At 45.0% G+C, this 18,656-nt stretch overlaps 1 protein-coding gene across 1 annotated transcript in view; it reads left to right on the top strand.

The window, feature by feature from the left end:
• Positions 1-18,656, top strand: part of tnr (tenascin R (restrictin, janusin)) — a 325,579-nt gene that overhangs the window by 70,387 nt on the left and 236,536 nt on the right. Inside the window, exon 2 of the mRNA XM_079529713.1 lies at positions 293-359. The gene's annotated coding sequence lies outside the window, so the exon portion shown is untranslated. The remainder of the gene's footprint in view (positions 1-292; positions 360-18,656) is intronic.

Below are 18,656 nucleotides of genomic sequence, written 5' to 3'. Positions count from 1 at the left end.
TCGGTGAGTTCACGTGGCTTGATACATTTTCACCTATATGCCCCCTTGCAGGGGCACGCACGCACGCACGCACGCACACCCGCCGATTCATATCTCAAGTGGTTTCAAGGGTGTCATTTCTTTCCCAGTTTATAGTGGCACTATAAACTACCCAATCAACACACACAGGCAGGCACTGCATTGTGTGCATTTGTGTGTGTGCTTGCATCGTTGTAATGTACACCATCACATCCTGCGAAACATGAATGTGGGTTTCTGTAACCTCCTCCCCCTTGTCTTTTTTTCTGGCCAGGTGCTGAGCAGGAGAAAATCTGCAATTTGAAGAAATCCAGCGAGAAACAACCACAATCACACGCCAGGTGAGCAACCGACTTCAAACGTTAACGTGTGCACTGCTGTGTGCACGCCCCGCCTGCATGTGTCCTGTGCACATGTTCTCATACAGGAACCAGTGACATGTATCTCCTCTACACATAGTTAGGTTACTTGATTGTTCCAACAATTGGAGCTCAGCGAATGGAATCCTTTTGCAAGGTCGGCCGCAGACCAATTACACTATGACGCTGTGCTTAATGTGTCCTGAAGGCCTTTTTATATCATGATTCACAGCCGTGACTCTCTATGTTGGGTGAGGCTAGACATGGTATTAGACAGGCCTAGAGCCATGTTCTGTCTGTCTTTGTCTCTGGGCAAGTTCCTGTCTTTGTCTCTGGGCAAGATCCTGCAGCACCACAGGCGTGCATTAATGATGTTAATGATGTTAAACCACCCCCTCTCGTGTAATATTACGTAATTATATAACCATTGTTTTAATGCCAAGGCAGTGATCATGCTACAGATACAATTTGGTCCAAACAAGTGTTGTCAAGGTGCTTAATTAACACCTGCCCTCTTGAACTGAGGAGATTTTCATTCATGCCACAACACACCACGATGAGATACATTTATTATATATTTTCACTATTTCATTAAAAAATATGAAACGGTTTGGGACATACAAGATGTCCTCCCGACAGCGGCTATTATTGAAATCCGTCATGTTTTTTTCATTATTACCGTGTGATGATATAGTACAAACGCTAGCTAAGTAGTTTACTCCTTAGGGAATCTCAATTCCATTTTCTACAAAATACATATACAAGACAACACTTACTTTATAGCATTGTAAAAATGCTCTTCTTAAACCTGGGTCTATTTTTGTTATTCTTTCATTATTGACTGTCCATGTGCAAACTGAAGGAGTCAAATCAAATGAAAAATAAGATAATATAAGATCATATACAATATGAGGGGGGGGTAATGCCTCACTCGGCATGTCTCTTAGGAGTGCTGTGGGCAGTTTAGAAACCCGTCCACCAGTGACATCATCGATGGGGAATCCAAGCTAATAGAAACTGCAGGCTTTCTATTCCTGAAAAGTTGCAATGCGATAATGGAAGCCATCGTTCTCGACGATAATACAAATCTAAATATTAAAAAAATTGTTTAAAAAAAAATCTGCCTAACGATGATCGATGTCACTGGTGGACGGGTTTATGAACTGCCCGGCCCTCCTATGAGACACCGACAAAATTGTGGTATTTTATCATTAGTGAGGACCAATTATATGAAGATAAGTTGAAAAGTGGTTAAGTGGTCCTTTAAATTACGATAAACAACGTTAAACCCACTCGTTTTTCCACTTGATTTGCCACTCACTTTATGCACGCGCTATTGTACTGCATGTGCTTTATGCAATTTCCACTTTCTACAGGTAGCCTCATTTGGTGCCTTTGTTGTGAATTGCTACTCTTTGACACACCTCCGGTTTCTTCACACCCCCTCAGGGCAGATGAGGGCTTTGCTACGCCTCCATGATGCTTTGTGTGCCTCGCAGCTGTTTGTTATGTATTTGACGTGAGCGTGTCTGTCTGTGTGTGTCGTTCTTTATATTAGCTACTGCAACGCACTCGCAAGGCAGAGGGGAGGGTGAGTGCAACAAAGCCAGAGTAGCGAGAGGGAGAGTAGGGGCAGAGAGAGGGGAATTGTGAACCACATTAAGGACAAAAAAAAGGAACAAACATTTGAAACTAGATAAAGTGCCCCTCGCGGGAACAGGTCTCCACCAGGGCAGGTCAGGTTGTGGCCTCCTGGTGGGGCTAAATCGCACCCTTTTCACATTGGCCTATTAAATAGGCCAATTCTTACACCTTGGATGGCAATTGGATGATTTGAGGCATTTTGTTCCAAAAATGTGTTTAGCAAAAATCCACCTGTTGGTGGAGCTATAACAGGCTAATGTGAAAGGGTGGGATATATTCCTCAGCCTAGTAGGATTGTCCGTAAAAGATTTCACATGAATTGCACGCTGCGTTCATGATTTGAGGATTTTGTTAAAAACGGGCCAATCCTGCAAACTTTGAAAGCCTGCAATGTTAGCCAATTAGGATGGGATATGAAATATCAGACAGTTCGTCTTGAACACATAACTATAGAGATAGTGTGTAAGGATTTGCGGGATTTTCGGGCAGAATCTTAAAAAACGTGTTTTACAAAAGTCGAGTGTGTGTGCAAAATTTGGCATCGACCGGGTTAATGGTGCCGAGATTAGCTGTTAACAGACGGACGGACGGACGGACGGGCGGATAGACGGACACACTCACACACGGACGGAGTGCAAAACACACTCTCTCTCTCCCCATGCCTTCGGCCTGGTGGAGACAATAATGACTAATGAGAGAGAATGAAGTTTCTCATCCCACACAATTCCTTTCCTGTAACCTTTTGCTATTGATCAGTTATACAACACATTAAATAAATACACATTAAAAACAGCCTATACTTCACATGCAGTATAAGCACGCAGACAATGCATGGCCTCAATCACCACAAGCTCTGACAATGGATTACTATTTGTGTAACTTGGCATTTCAGTGTGATTTAAGCCATTAGAGCCAGATGCCAGGGAGACAAAAGAAGCAATTCAGAACATCAAACCGACTAGGCTGGTGTATAGCAGTTATGTGAAGCAATGACATAAGCATGACTATAAGCGTGTAAATTTCACAATGGCCTGTCTGATCTGAGCGGGAACCCCTTTTGGTGTTTTAAACATTGTTATAATTTAGCTATTGAAAAATAGCAGATCTACAAGCTCATAGCGCGCCACCGAGTGGCGCGCTACGAGCTTGTAGGTCTGCTATTTTTGAAAAATCGAAGAACGACTGACATAGAAACATAGCTTTTTCAGAAAACTGTCAGGATGTAGAAGACATTTTTAGAATCTGATCTCAGGTCAAAATGGGTTAACACTGCCCATAAATCGCAGGCTACTTTTTGAGGTATGGCCTGGAGATAGAACCAGCCCTGCCTTGAATGTGATTTCTTTTTGTATTTTAATGATGGAATTAGTATTCTGATATCTCACATCCCGGTGTAGTAAGGCTTGGCCTGACTACAAAAAAATTTAACGGAAAACTAGCAAATATTGAATCATGTAGGCTAGATCTCGGGATCCACATGGGAATGGCTCCAGCGCAGATCTCGTAGCATCAGTCCTTTTATGATTTTAGTCATCTATGCCATATGACTTATGAGTCCAAATTTGGGCAAGGTTTCTGTGCGATCACAGACGTAGTATTATAAAATCTGAGATCTCATCTCAATATTTCCAAAAGTATGAAACATGAAAACTTAAAACACTTAACCCGCCGCCATTAATTAATAGCGTATTGCTATTATCGCGCGTAACACTTACTTTGAAGAGCCAAATATCCGTAATCGCATGTTACAGTGACAAACTGCTGTGTGTGGTGTCTTGACCGGTTGTTGTTCTCTCGGTCGGTGGTGGAAAAACCCGACCGCGAGTATCACAGCGCCTGCTACAGGCGCCTGCTACAGGCACCAGAAACGGCGCCTCAATGTCGTTTCTGAGATACAGGCCTTTGAATGCAGGGCTTAGAATGAAAGTGGATGCGCGCGCATGTTCAAAATGGCCGCGGCCACTGTCCTACTTGGTGTTGATGTGCTAACGAATGGTGGCTAACGATACAATCGGATCAAAACATGGATTAAAGAATGTAAACCCTGGAAAACGGAGAAGCCGCGTTTGACAGGCTAGGGTACTAATTTAACCCTCCGTGTTCGCCGCTTTTGGCGTACTCCGTGCTAATTATAAAATATAATAGTGGAGATACTTGTTTGGCTTCACACAGACGTTGCACACAGACAGACTTTTGCAGAGCAAATAAGCACCTGATGCTTGTAGATGTTGTAGATTTGCGTGTACATTTTTACGGCATCGCTCCTAGGTGGCGAGCTCTCTGGAAGAGTGTTTTGTATATCATTGAGTGTATCTTTCCTCAGCTAATCTCGCAAACCACCGGACCAATACGAGGCAAATTTCGACTTTACCAGTAGGTCAAGGAACTAAATTCCTAAGTATTTTTGCGTACATTGCGAATATACATATTTTTTGGTGTGTGAATAATTGCAGATCCACCGTCCTGTCAATCCAACGAGTTTGCCCAAATATAGAGTTCCACACTGCCGTCAACAATAAGATCTCTTTAGAGATCCACAGGGAAACCACACCGTCATTAGACCCTGGCTTGCTTAATAAACATTCCGGGACTTCCAATATTGTCACAGGGCGCAGAATTCCCAGTAGGCAGGAGACGAGAGATATTTGTGTTGTGAAGAGAAGGAGATGTGGCAATCCCTATGGGAATAAATTAAAGCACACATGATTTTCTATTCACTGTGAGATTTAAAAAAAAGTTCAAAGGCAATTCTCAGCTACACAGCATGCGTGAACGACCCTCACAGCCGGAAATAAATATATTGCAGCACAACAGGCGGCATTGCCTTGATTTAACTGATATTCATAACACATATCAAATAAATACTGGCCCTGGCTCAACTAGAGCCTCCATTGAAAGACTGCTGACAAAAAAACAAACAAAAGTCCTTACTTGTTTATGAAGCTCTCAAGCTGGCCTACATCATATACATCCTGTTGTTTCATGCTCCTTCGAGGACCAATAATCACTTATACCCTATTTGGACCAGGGTTCCCCTAGTGGTCTGTACTTGGCCCCTCTTTTTCCCCCTCTACACTATACGTCTCTTTGTGGAAAATAGCTGATCTAAAACAAAATACACCTGTATGTAGAGCTGCAATTTGTTTACCTATTATGGCACGAGAGGGTTATTATGGTTAAGGCTGACACACCAAGCCGATTTCAGGCCATCAGGCTGTTGTTGAGTATCTGTGACCGACGATCAGCCATAGGTTTTGCAGTGTGTCATGCATTGTTGGTGGTATTCGTCCATTAATGGGGTCCAATCACTCACACTTGAATCTCGCACCGTAGGTTATTGCTAGTGAGTACTAGAGCTCTTTGGCTCTTCAGAGTGTGGAAATCAGAGCACGGTTTGTTTTTGTAATGCAAGCTGAACTCTGCACCAATGGCTTTGCATGAGTCCTCAATAATAATTACCAGGCAGCATGAAAGAAAAATGTGTTAAATGCATTGACAAACCTCTGAAGTAGTACACTTTGTATTGTGATTGCTGCTATTCAAAACAGAATGCTCACCTATTTTCACAGACTGTTCGCTTGCCACGACATGCCCAGAATAGGGATGCTAGGATTCTTTTTAACTTACTGGTGTCGAGTCAAGGGTCATTTTGCGCTGCATATTTAGTATGAAAGGCACTATATACAAATGAAGCATATTGTTTTTAACAATACTCTGGTCGTACAGCGAGAAGGCTCACATATTATTTGTAGGCTTTGCACCAGTAAAGGGCAGAGAGGAGCAGGGAGAAGGGTGCAGTTTGCACCAGTAAAGGGCAGAGAGGAGCAGGGAGAAGGGTGCAGTTTGTGGGCTTTGCACCAGTAAAGGGCAGAGAGGATCAGGGAGAAGGGTGCAGTTTGTGGGCTTTGCACCAGTAAAGGGCAGAGAGGAGCAGGGAGAAGGGTGCAGTTTGTGGGCTTTGCACCAGTAAAGGGCAGAGAGGAGCAGGGAGAAGGCTGTATTTGTAGGCTTTGCACCAGTAAAGGGCAGAGAGGAGCAGGGAGAAGGCTGTATTTGTAGGCTTTGCACCAGTAAAGGGCAGAGAGGAGCAGGGAGAAGGGTGCAGTTTACACCAGTAAAGGGCAGAGAGGAGCAGGGAGAAGGGTGCAGTTTGCACCAGTAAAGGGCAGAGAGGAGCAGGGAGAAGGGTGCAGTTTGCACCAGTAAAGGGCAGAGAGGAGCAGGGAGAAGGGTGCAGTTTGTAGGCTTTGCACCAGTAAAGGGCAGAGAGGAGCAGGGAGAAGGGTGCAGTTTGCACCAGTAAAGGGCAGAGAGGAGCAGGGAGAAGGGTGCAGTTTGCACCAGTAAAGGGCAGAGAGGAGCAGGGAGAAGGGTGCAGTTTGTGGGCTTTGCACCAGTAAAGGGCAGAGAGGAGCAGGGAGAAGGGTGCAGTTTGTGGGCTTTGCACCAGTAAAGGGCAGAGAGGAGCAGGGAGAAGGGTGCAGTTTGTGGGCTTTGCACCAGTAAAGGGCAGAGAGGAGCAGGGAGAAGGGTGCAGTTTGCACCAGTAAAGGGCAGAGAGGAGCAGGGAGAAGGGTGCAGTTTGTGGGCTTTGCACCAGTAAAGGGCAGAGAGGAGTAGAGGAGAAGGGTGCAGTTTGCACCAGTAAAGGGCAGAGAGGAGCAGGGAGAAGGGTGCAGTTTGTGGGCTTTGCACCAGTAAAGGGCAGAGAGGAGCAGGGAGAAGGGTGCAGTTTGTGGGCTTTGCACCAGTAAAGGGCAGAGAGGAGCAGGGAGAAGGGTGCAGTTTGCACCAGTAAAGGGCAGAGAGGAGCAGGGAGAAGGGTGCAGTTTGGGCTTTGCACCAGTAAAGGGCAGAGAGGAGCAGGGAGAAGGGTGCAGTTTGTGGGCTTTGCACCAGTAAAGGGCAGAGAGGAGCAGGGAGAAGGGTGCAGTTTGTGGGCTTTGCACCAGTAAAGGGCAGAGAGGAGCAGGGAGAAGGGTGCAGTTTGCACCAGTAAAGGGCAGAGAGGAGCAGGGAGAAGGGTGCAGTTTGGGCTTTGCACCAGTAAAGGGCAGAGAGGAGCAGGGAGAAGGGTGCAGTTTGTGGGCTTTGCACCAGTAAAGGGCAGAGAGGAGCAGGGAGAAGGGTGCAGTTTGCCTTTCTAATTACTCCTCATAGGATCCCAGCCATTGATTGTTGCAAATGCCCATTGATTCTTTAAGCCGTGCTCTGTGCTGGCGCACAGCTTGACTGTTTCCGTTAAATGCCAAGAGTCACATTCGGGACCATACGTGTCTGTGACATCTGTGCGTGCATGTTTGCATACTTTGTGCACGTGTAGTGTATCATCAAACCTGTGTGTGTGTGTGTGTGTGTGTGTGTGTGTGTGTGTGTGTGTGTGTGTGTGTGTGTGTGTGTGTGTGTGTGTGTGTGTGTGTGTGTGTGTGTGTGTGTGTGTGTGTGTGTGTGTGTGTGTGTGTGTGTGATGTGGATGGCTAATGAATACAAAAGCCTATGCTTTTCCATTGAATTGAGAGGCATTGATCGTGCCATGAGAAACTGTTTGCTTACGGCACTTACAGAACATGTACATGGATTGGAGACATCTCCAGGCTATTGGCAAAGTGCTCACGGTTGGATACGATCGCAAGGGTTCCCTCCTCAAGGTCCCTAACACATCACAATATTTACAGTTTACATTAACCGTTTCCGTCCGTAGGACGTGGCCATACGTCCTAGGGAATCCAATCGAGGGATGCATTGGACGTGTGTAGCGTCCTAGCGCATCCTCAATGATACCAGGCGAGAGAAGAATATTCAGAATTTTTTCCTTTTTTTTATTTTTCAGTCCGACTCTCGGCCACCGTCCTTCGCGCTCTACGGCCATATTAGCTTCCCGTTGACTTAGCTGTTAGCGCGGCAGAAAGAATGCCTCGTCTCTCCTAATCTAGGGCGCTCTCCATGGTTTTGATCTGATGGATATAATATCACTTCATTTCTGCTCCTCATCCGCCTCTCGTTCAAAAATATGAACGCTTTTTGGATCATATGTCGTATAAATTGAAACGATAGCAATGTAAGCTAGCAAAGTAAAGAAAACTATTTATCCGTTTTTTTCCGGATTGTTTCCGGCCGGGGTGGGTTTCAGAGTAAAAGCGGCCATGTCTTTCCGGCACCCCAGAGCTCCTATTTTGTAGGAATCCCGGCGCTGATTGTGTTAAGCACGCGCTTGTATCCAGAGCAACTGACACAGTGCAAGATTGGATTAAGTTGCACAAACTCTAGTCAACCAACAATTGGGTACAAATACAATAATGAAGTACATAGAAACTTTGAGAATCTTTGAATTATTTTTTGAAAATGTCAAAATGTTAATGTACAGCAATGCATTGATAATATTATATGGAAAATGTAATAATGGTACGTTTGAATATTTAATCACTTTTAAAGCCATGCACTTTTGAATACATATTTTGAAAAGCAAGTGCTTCAGTATTTTAAGTACAAATGTGTAATGAGCAATTTTCACTTGTAGTTGAGTAATATTTGAACAGTGGTATCTATATTTTGACTCAAGCATCTTTATTAAGATATTTATTTTGGCTTTATAGCCTTTATTGATGGATTACAGTAAGGTAGACTGGAAACGGGGAGAGAGATGGATTACAGTAAGGTAGACTGGAAACGGGGAGAGAGATGGATTACAGTAAGGTAGACTGGAAACGGGGAGAGAGATGGATTACAGTAAGGTAGACTGGGAACGGGGAGAGAGATGGATTACAGTAAGGTAGACTGGAAACGGGGAGAGAGATGGATTACAGTAAGGTAGACTGGAAACGGGGAGAGAGATGGATTACAGTAAGGTAGACTGGAAACGGGGAGAGAGATGGATTACAGTAAGGTAGACTGGAAACGGGGAGAGAGATGGATTACAGTAAGGTAGACTGGAAACGGGGAGAGAGATGGATTACAGTAAGGTAGACTGGGAACGGGGAGAGAGATGGATTACAGTAAGGTAGACTGGAAACGGGGAGAGAGATGGATTACAGTAAGGTAGACTGGAAACGGGGAGAGAGATGGATTACAGTAAGGTAGACTGGAAACGGGGAGAGAGATGGATTACAGTAAGGTAGACTGGAAACGGGGAGAGAGATGGATTACAGTAAGGTAGACTGGAAACGGGGAGAGAGATGGATTACAGTAAGGTAGACTGGAAACGGGGAGAGAGATGGATTACAGTAAGGTAGACTGGAAACGGGGAGAGAGATGGATTACAGTAAGGTAGACTGGAAACGGGGAGAGAGATGGATTACAGTAAGGTAGACTGGAAACGGGGAGAGAGATGGATTACAGTAAGGTAGACTGGAAACGGGGAGAGAGATGGATTACAGTAAGGTAGACTGGAAACGGGGAGAGAGATGGATTACAGTAAGGTAGACTGGAAACGGGGAGACAGATGGATTACTGTAAGGTAGACTGGAAACGGGGAGAGAGATGGATTACAGTAAGGTAGACTGGAAACGGGGAGAGAGATGGATTACTGTAAGGTAGACTGGAAACGGGGAGAGAGATGGATTACAGTAAGGTAGACTGGAAACGGGGAGAGAGATGGATTACAGTAAGGTAGACTGGAAATGGGGAGACAGATGGATTACAGTAAGGTAGACTGGAAACGGGGAGAGAGATGGATTACAGTAAGGTAGACTGGAAACGGGGAGAGAGATGGATTACTGTAAGGTAGACTGGAAACGGGGAGAGAGATGGATTACAGTAAGGTAGACTGGAAACGGGGAGAGAGATGGATTACTGTAAGGTAGACTGGAAACGGGGAGAGAGATGGATTACAGTAAGGTAGACTGGAAACGGGGAGAGAGATGGATTACAGTAAGGTAGACTGGAAACGGGGAGAGAGATGGATTACAGTAAGGTAGACTGGAAACGGGGAGAGAGATGGATTACAGTAAGGTAGACTGGAAACGGGGAGAGAGATGGATTACAGTAAGGTAGACTGGAAACGGGGAGAGAGATGGATTACAGTAAGGTAGACTGGAAACGGGGAGAGAGATGGATTACAGTAAGGTAGACTGGAAACGGGGAGACAGATGGATTACAGTAAGGTAGACTGGAAACGGGGAGAGAGATGGATTACAGTAAGGTAGACTGGAAACGGGGAGAGAGATGGATTACAGTAAGGTAGACTGGAAACGGGGAGAGAGATGGATTACAGTAAGGTAGACTGGAAACGGGGAGAGAGATGGATTACAGTAAGGTAGACTGGAAACGGGGAGAGAGATGGATTACAGTAAGGTAGACTGGAAACGGGGAGAGAGATGGATTACAGTAAGGTAGACTGGAAACGGGGAGAGAGATGGATTACAGTAAGGTAGACTGGAAACGGGGAGAGAGATGGATTACAGTAAGGTAGACTGGGAACGGGGAGAGAGATGGATTACAGTAAAGTAGACTGGAAACGGGGAGAGAGATGGATTACAGTAAGGTAGACTGGAAACGGGGAGAGAGATGGATTACAGTAAGGTAGACTGGAAACGGGGAGAGAGATGGATTACAGTAAGGTAGACTGGGAACGGGGAGAGAGATGGATTACAGTAAGGTAGACTGGAAACGGGGAGAGAGATGGATTACAGTAAGGTAGACTGGAAACGGGGAGAGAGATGGATTACAGTAAGGTAGACTGGGAACGGGGAGAGAGATGGATTACAGTAAGGTAGACTGGAAACGGGGAGAGAGATGGATTACAGTAAGGTAGACTGGAAACGGGGAGAGAGATGGATTACAGTAAGGTAGACTGGAAACGGGGAGAGAGATGGGGTGGAAGACAGACACACACACAGTAAAGTTCGCCGGGATCTGGACTCGAACCCGCGACACACTCGTCATGCTGGATTACCAGCCAAGGTACCCCGTACTGGGGTTGATCTGTGTGCTTTCCCCCCCACTGGTCATCACCAGTGTTTGGAATTGCATTTGCATTTTCGGCAGCGACCGAAAGCCACTTAACCCATTTTGACCTGAGATCAGATTCTACAAATGTAATGGGACAAGGTCGGTGGCACTTAACTGTACATCCTGACAGTTTTCTGAAAAAGCTATGTTTCTATATCAGTGGTTCTTCGATTTAAAAAAAATAGCAGACCTACAAGCTCATAGCGCGCCACTCGGTGGCGCGCTATGAGCTTGTAGATCTGCTATTTTTCAATAGCTAAAGCATAATATAATGCTAACAGCAAAAGGGGTTCCCACCTAAAATGGGTTAAGGGAACACAGAAGGGGCAGATGTAAAAATGTACCCAGCTTAATTGTCCCCAAGCGATTATGCCTACATTGTGCATCTTGAAGTGGCAATATTCTTGAAGTGGCCCCACTGTGGCTTTTTTACATGGCCCCAGTGTGTTATTTATTTTAGACACAGCTAAAATTCAAGTCTCAAATACCTCCGGGCCCATGACGGACAGATAAAACATAATGGCACGACGTCTATCGATGGTGTATAGTGTTTAAGAGAAAATCTCCTCCGGTTGCCTGTAAGTGATTTCCACCACAGGTTGTCCTTCAAAAAAAAGAAAAGAAAAGTGGAGCACTCTTTGTGTCCAGTTTTTATAGAAATGGTCTAGCACTCAGGTGAGCTTAATGTGTTCGATGAAACTAGGCCCTGGACAATAGCCGTAAAGATGTCTGATGCTGTGATTCCATTGTCCTTAAAGCATGAAGTTCCATGAACACGCACGCACACATTCACGCGCACACATTACCGACTCCGCTTCTCTTGCTTCATCTGGGTTTTCTCGTCATGTAGCACGATGGATAGTATAGCGCGTAGAACGTTTGCTAAAATGTATCGTACATTCCATTAAACTCCAATATTAACAGACCTCAATCCCCAAATCATTACATTCACAGGTCCATTTGAGTTGCACGTTCACAGCCCACTTTTGATACTGTACATTTTACATGCATCTGGAGATGTGTTTATATACTGGACATGTATTCTTCACACACTACACACATAGCATACTCTAGTTGCTTACCAAGTCCTCCAGTCAAAACACATTTGACTCGTGAATGAGATTCCCAGGGTTGATATCAATAACTGATTCTCATGGGTCACACAAAGCCTCCTGTTGAAAGAGAGCTGCTTCTTAAGAGACACGTTCATATTCCGCGGCGCTTGGCTGCGTTTGCAATCCATTCAACTTTATTATGCGTGCAGCAGGGGCGCCTAACTTCGTTTCCAGGTGGGGGAGCACAGATTTGGACTCATGCGCGCGCGTAGCGCGCGTGCAAAAATGCGCGTGCATGTGCCTCGTGCACGCGCGTTTTCGCGCATTTTCACAAGGAAAAGTGGCTTTTACTTTCCCTCTCCACACGCAAGTTATATGAACAAACTGACAAAATGCATCATAAAAAGGCATAGGCCTATTTAGGCTACACATGACATTGGCAAGGCGCCGATATCAAAACAAAACATATAAATTATAGCCCTATTATACAACAGACGAGCTGACAGCGCAGCGCGCTTGGGCTCGGCGACCCCGGTGTTGTATCGTCATCATTCATCATAGATCCCTCCCCGTCAGAATCTAATATCTAACATTAAATTGCAGCAGCATTCAGCAGTTCAGTTGGCACGGCGGCCATAGTAATTAGTAAATACTATATTATTTCTCACTGCAATAGTGACTATTAGAGAAATAATATAGTTCAATTGTAAATGCTTTACCTTAAACCCCAAATGTGCTCTTGCGCTCCGGGGTGGTTAATTCCCTCATCATGGCATTTACTGTATATCCAACGTGAGTTACGTGTCCAGAATGTCATTATGTAGGCTACGTGAGATGGACACTGCTGCTTGCGCTGCTGCTGCTGCTGCTGTTGTTGTTTTTATTATTGTCCTCCTTCTCCTCCAACAACGTTAGCACTCGTTCCCTGCTGAACACTGCTGCTGGTGCCCATGAAGGCCAAGGGTTCATTAACTAGACTTGATTTGGGCTTGGACCCACCAAATAAATCACTCATTCTCTTCTGAGCCATGTTGACAACAACAACACACACATTCAGGCTGACCGGAGAAATTCAAATCCGTGCGCCCCGTGCGTAAAGGTAACCGGAAATAGCGTCAGCAGCAGAGCAGTAGCCTCGGAAACCCAGACGTTTTTATTTCCAGGGAGAAAAAGCAGAGCAGAGACGATGATAAAAAAAAATAAAAAATAAAGTCACACAAATGTAGTTTAAGAATACTATTTATTTTATCCTCCAACCAGTCCACTTTTTATTTATATAAATAATAACGTGACATTATATCTATATCTTTTTTTGGTAGGCTACTGCACATTCATGTCATGAATAATAATTTAAGAAATCATAGCAGATTATATGAGTTAAAAAAAAAGGATCTCAATTCCACAGCTGTGGAAAAAACTTCCAGCTGTAGTACAGTCATGGCCGGCCTGTAGATGGCCACAAAAAAAAAGAAAAAGCTTATTCTGGTATTTCACACAGGTGTTGCCAAATAACTAATTAACTTGCCAGTCAGCGCATATGACATATCTAGGTCATATCAATTTAATCAGCAGAGCAGTGCTGCTTCTCTCTCTGAGTCTGCACACACTGACTGACCAGCTAAAATGTATGCCTACTTTAAAACATAATATGACAAACCTTGGATTAATTCTTCTGAAAACTAGCAGCAAGCACAAAGTAAGTGATTCACACAGGTGGGCAAGCCGGGCATTATTGGATGCAATGCGCGAATTAGTAGCCTATTTATTTTTTAACACGCAGCATCCCACTCTCTCTCCCTCTCTCTCTCCGCGCGTGCCGCGCTCACGCACACATAGACAAACACCCTCTCCTCCTCTCTCTCTCTCTCTCTCTCGCTGTCGCGCACCGTGCGCTTCGAGCGTGGCGGCGGCGGCGGCGGCCGGGGGGGGGGGGGGGGGGGGGGACTGAAAGTGGTGTCGCAATGCGCCCCCTCTTTTTAATCTGGTGTCGCAGCTGCTCCGTTTGCTCCATGGCTCAGGCGCGCCTGGCGTGCAGCCCAAGCACGCAAGCAAGCAAGCAAACCGCCTTGCAGCATTATTCTGCCTTTATTTCTCTTACATGGTGAGATGTATGCATTTATGAGCTCTTGGGTCAGTTTGAGTGAGGCCTTCGCCTGCTCTTCAATATGCTCTTTGACTCTATTTGGCTCTGCAAACTACATTCTGTACATTAGCATTATTAAAAAAATGGGTGAATCTTTGAATATAATATGCTTTCACAGCAAACGTTTTTAACTCATATATTTGCTTCTGGGAGGGGGGGCTGGAGGAAAAAAAAATGTCTGATGGAGGTCGGCGGCCAATTACATATAATTTTGGTGGTTGAGAACCACTGACATAGAAACATTTTTTGAGTGGTGCAACCACTCCAAGGAACAGCAATGTCCGTGTCCGTGTGACACCTATGTGACTCGTGTTAACCTATGTTTGTGTGTGACTCATGTGTGACTCATGAGTACCAGTAGGGGCGCTGTCGTGCCAGAAACAGAGAGAGAGAAATAGTGCTGTACTGTTGCCTGCTAATGAGAGCGAGAGAGAGAGAGAGGGGGGAGTTGCACCACTCAGTTCACACGGGTGTGATTTTGTTTTCTACATGGGTTAAAGTTAAACCTGTATATTGTGTAGACTGAGGTACCGGGGTCCATACTAGGTCCTCTAGACTGAGGTACCGGGGTCCATACTAGGTCCTCTCCTTTTTTTCCGTCTAAAGCAAATCTCTTTACATTTAGCGGAAAATAGCTGACCTAAGCTTGAATGTGTGGAATTGTGAGCATACTTTTATGCCCAGAACAGAACAAGGATGCTGTGGGTTTATTTGGTTAATCGGAATTCTCATGTCATGGTTGGTCCCTTACAGTTGTTTCTACAGAGGGTTGTGAACATTGTACATAAGGTCCACCAGAGCATTGTATATCTGTCTAGTCGAGAGAGTCTCGAAACGGTCTGTGCGTGCGCGAGCGAGAGTGTGTGTGTGTGTGCGTGCGTGTGCGTGTGCGTGTGCGCGTGTGCGTGCATAATGCCTAATATTTGCCTAATATTTATTAGGCAACGTTTCGGTCAAAGACCTTCTTTAGGCATCTGGTGCCTGAAGAAGGTCTTTGACCGAAACGTTGCCTAATAAAAGTGTTCATATTGCAAGTGCAGACGGTGTGCGGGCCGGTTCTATGTGCAGACGGTGTGCGGGCCGGTTCTAAGTGCAGACGGTGTGCGGGCCGGTTCTAAGTGCAGACGGTGTGCGGGCCGGTTCTATGTGCAGACGGTGTGCGGGCCGGTTCTATGTGCAGACGGTGTGCGGGCCGGTTCTATGTGCAGACGGTGTGCGGGCCGGTTCTATGTGCAGACGGTGTGCGGGCCGGTTCTATGTGCAGACGGTGTGCGGGCCGGTTCTATGTGCAGACGGTGTGCGGGCCGGTTCTAAGTGCAGACGGTGTGCGGGCCGGTTCTAAGTGCAGACGGTGTGCGGGCCGGTTCTAAGTGCAGACGGTGTGCGGGCCGGTTCTAAGTGCAGACGGTGTGCGGGCCGGTTCTATGTGCACTTTATGTGCATTTTTCTGAATAAGTGTAGCAACAATGAAAACTAGCATGGATGGGATGTTGCTGGCTGTAGAAGTGGACGATATATCGATATTGCCTTTTTGTGATACTGATATTGCGCATGTTCATACCTCGATAAAGATATATTGTGCAGCCTTAGTGTGTACAGGTGGGCATGTGGTCTATTATAATTTCGTGAAGTGACTATTATAATTACAGAGTTCAAAGAGAGTACAAAATAGACGTAAGTGAAATCACTTACAATTAAAAAGTAAGTGAAACAAATTGCTAAATCAATCAGGAAAGCACTCTTAGACAAAGTTATGTCTTCAGATGTCTTGTGTGTTTGTTGTCATACTTGGATTAAATCAAAGCCTTCATTGATGTCACATTGGAGAACTTTTTAGTGAAAGATTCATGACAGTAAACAACTCAGAGTTTCATTAAGTGTTATTCTACAACGTTGCCTAGCTGTTGTGATGGGTACACTAAACATTCATTTAGGAGGTAATCAAAAAGTGTGTTAGATGTAATTAAGCTACAGTATTTCAAATGATTTTCTTCCATCCATCTTCAACTGCTTATCTGGAGTTGGGTCACGGGGGTAAATGGTAAATGGTGCATTTATTTAGCGCCTTCATCCAAGACGCTTTACATAGATTGTGCATTACATTCACCCATTCACACACACCGATGACGGCGGAAACCATGCAAGGCACCAACCAGCACATCAGGAGCAATTAGGGGTTCAGTGTCTTGCTCAAGGACACTTCGACACTAACTCTGGGGGAGCCCGGGTTTGAACTGGCAACCTTGCGGTTACCATCCAGCCACTCTACCCCTGAGCCACTGCCGCCCCAACAGAGCTCTTCCCTTTCCCGAGCAACATTAGCCCTTCCTCCTGGGGGCTCCGTCGGAGGCCAGTGTGGACTGTGGAGACATAATCCCCGTCTGGTCCTTGGTCTGCCAGGGGGTCTCCTCCCAGGGGGACGTGCAGACCTCCCTAGGGAGAGACGCTCGGTAAGAATCCGTATACAGTTGGAGGCCATCGATATTGTCCTTTTCTTTTTGCTGAGGTTTGCGTGATCTGCGCAAAAGGACAGTTAACCCATTTTGGGCGGGAACCCCTTTTGGTGTTTTAAACATTGTTATAATTTAGCTATTGAAAAATAGCAGATCTACAAGCTCATAGCGCGCCACCGAGTGGTGCGCTACGAGCTTGTAGGTCTGCTATTTTTTTTAAATCGTGAAAATATTTATTTCAGAAAACTGGAGGATTTAGAAGGATTTTTTAAAATTTTGAGGTCAGGCCTAAATGGGTCAAATGATAAGGGACAATATCGGTGGCACCCAACTGTAGATCCCCCGAACCACCTAAGTTGCTTCCTTTCCAAGTGGATCTTATACAGTACCCATTACACTTATACTGTATGTGGGCGCTCTATTCATAGCCATGGAAAGACAGCGAGGGGGTTGGGGAGCGAGAGAGAAATGAAGAAAAGATAGATAAAGATAGAAGGTTATATAGTGTGATTTGCTTGTGTAATGAGACAGGCAGCCATTTGTAATTTCTACCGTTTGTTCCCTCCTCGCTCGTCATGCTTTGCTGCGTCGTGTGTACCTACATCCCGGCCTGATTACCACAGGGGTTTATTTTTAGCGGTGTGGGAATGACTCCGGACGGACTGTGATGAATGGGACTGTTTTTCCATAGTGACAGCAACCAGTGGTGCTCGTGGGGTTGACTGCAGCGTTGGCAATAATGTTGTCTCTAGTATAGGACACACACGGGAAGATAATGTTGTCTCTATAGGACACACACGGGAACATAGGAGAGTTGGCCCCGCTCTAACTTTTAGAGTTAACCTATTTTGGGCGGGAACCCCTTTTGGTGCATTATGTTATGCTTTAGCTATTGAAAAATAGCAGATCTACAAGCTCATAGCGCGCCACCGAGTGGCGCGCTACGAGCTTGTAGGTCTGCTATTTTTGAAAAATCGTGAAAATGCGGCACAAATCTTTGAATACATATTCTTTTTTATTTCGAAAAAAAATGGGTTAACACATTTAGGACAGGAACGCATCTGCTGTTTTTGAAAAGTCGTGAAAATGTGTGCAAATCTTTTAATATGTATTATTTCACAGTGAACGTTTGTAACTCATATTTTCTTCTGGGGAGGGGGGGGGGGGGGTCCCTGGAACAACATGTTTTGAGATGGGGGTTGGCGGCCAATTACATAATATTTGTTGGGGTCCTTAACATGAAATAGTTTGAGAACCGCTGATATAGAAACATAGGTTTTTCAGAAAACTGTCATGATTTTAGAAGACATTAGAATCTGGTCTTCAGGGCTTAATGGTTTAATCTAGTTTATGTCTTATGACAGGGTGCTGAGCTGGCCAAGTGATTCTGGCATAGAATTACCCTTTGTTTTAACCCTTTAGCATAGGTTTAAGTCTTGTGTTGAGTAGAATGCCTACAATACAGCTCTTTAGAGATTTTATTATCTGCTGTAAAATGAATTGCCCAGCTTGAGACATAATAAATAAACTTGACCTTGAATATAGGTTTAATATAGTATGGGTGCGTACGTACAGTACAACGTCCCCAAGGATTTTTCCCACAATGTTTACTTTTATTGGCATCAGAGGTAAATCGTAATAAAGTGACAAAACGTAACATCCATTAGCAAGAGACTGCGGTTTCTGTAAAGGATGTGGGGGCGGCAGTAGTATTTATTTATTTATTTGTGTGCACTTGTGTACAGAAGGTGACGTAAAAAAAGAAAAAGAAAAGACATCTAATTTGCCTGGGACTTACAGAGAGTGAAAGAAGAAAATAAAGCGAATAAAATAAAATAAACGGCTAATATAAGTGGACATACAGAAATTCCGTTTCCAGGCAATTACAGTAGTTGTAATATCTCTGTTTCTCAGTGTGTGCTTGCATCAGAGTCCTGCACGGGTTCAATTTTGAATATTTAAACCGACCCGCTACCCGCGATTATATCAAAAATACAAACCAGACACGCCCCGCCCGACAAATAACTTGTCTCCGCTG

Source organism: Electrona antarctica (assembly GCF_951216825.1).
Source record: "Electrona antarctica genome assembly, chromosome: 19".
Taxonomy (NCBI): domain Eukaryota; kingdom Metazoa; phylum Chordata; class Actinopteri; order Myctophiformes; family Myctophidae; genus Electrona; species Electrona antarctica.
The sequence above is the reverse complement of the archived record's forward strand: the minus strand, read 5'-3'. Positions and strand labels throughout refer to the sequence as shown.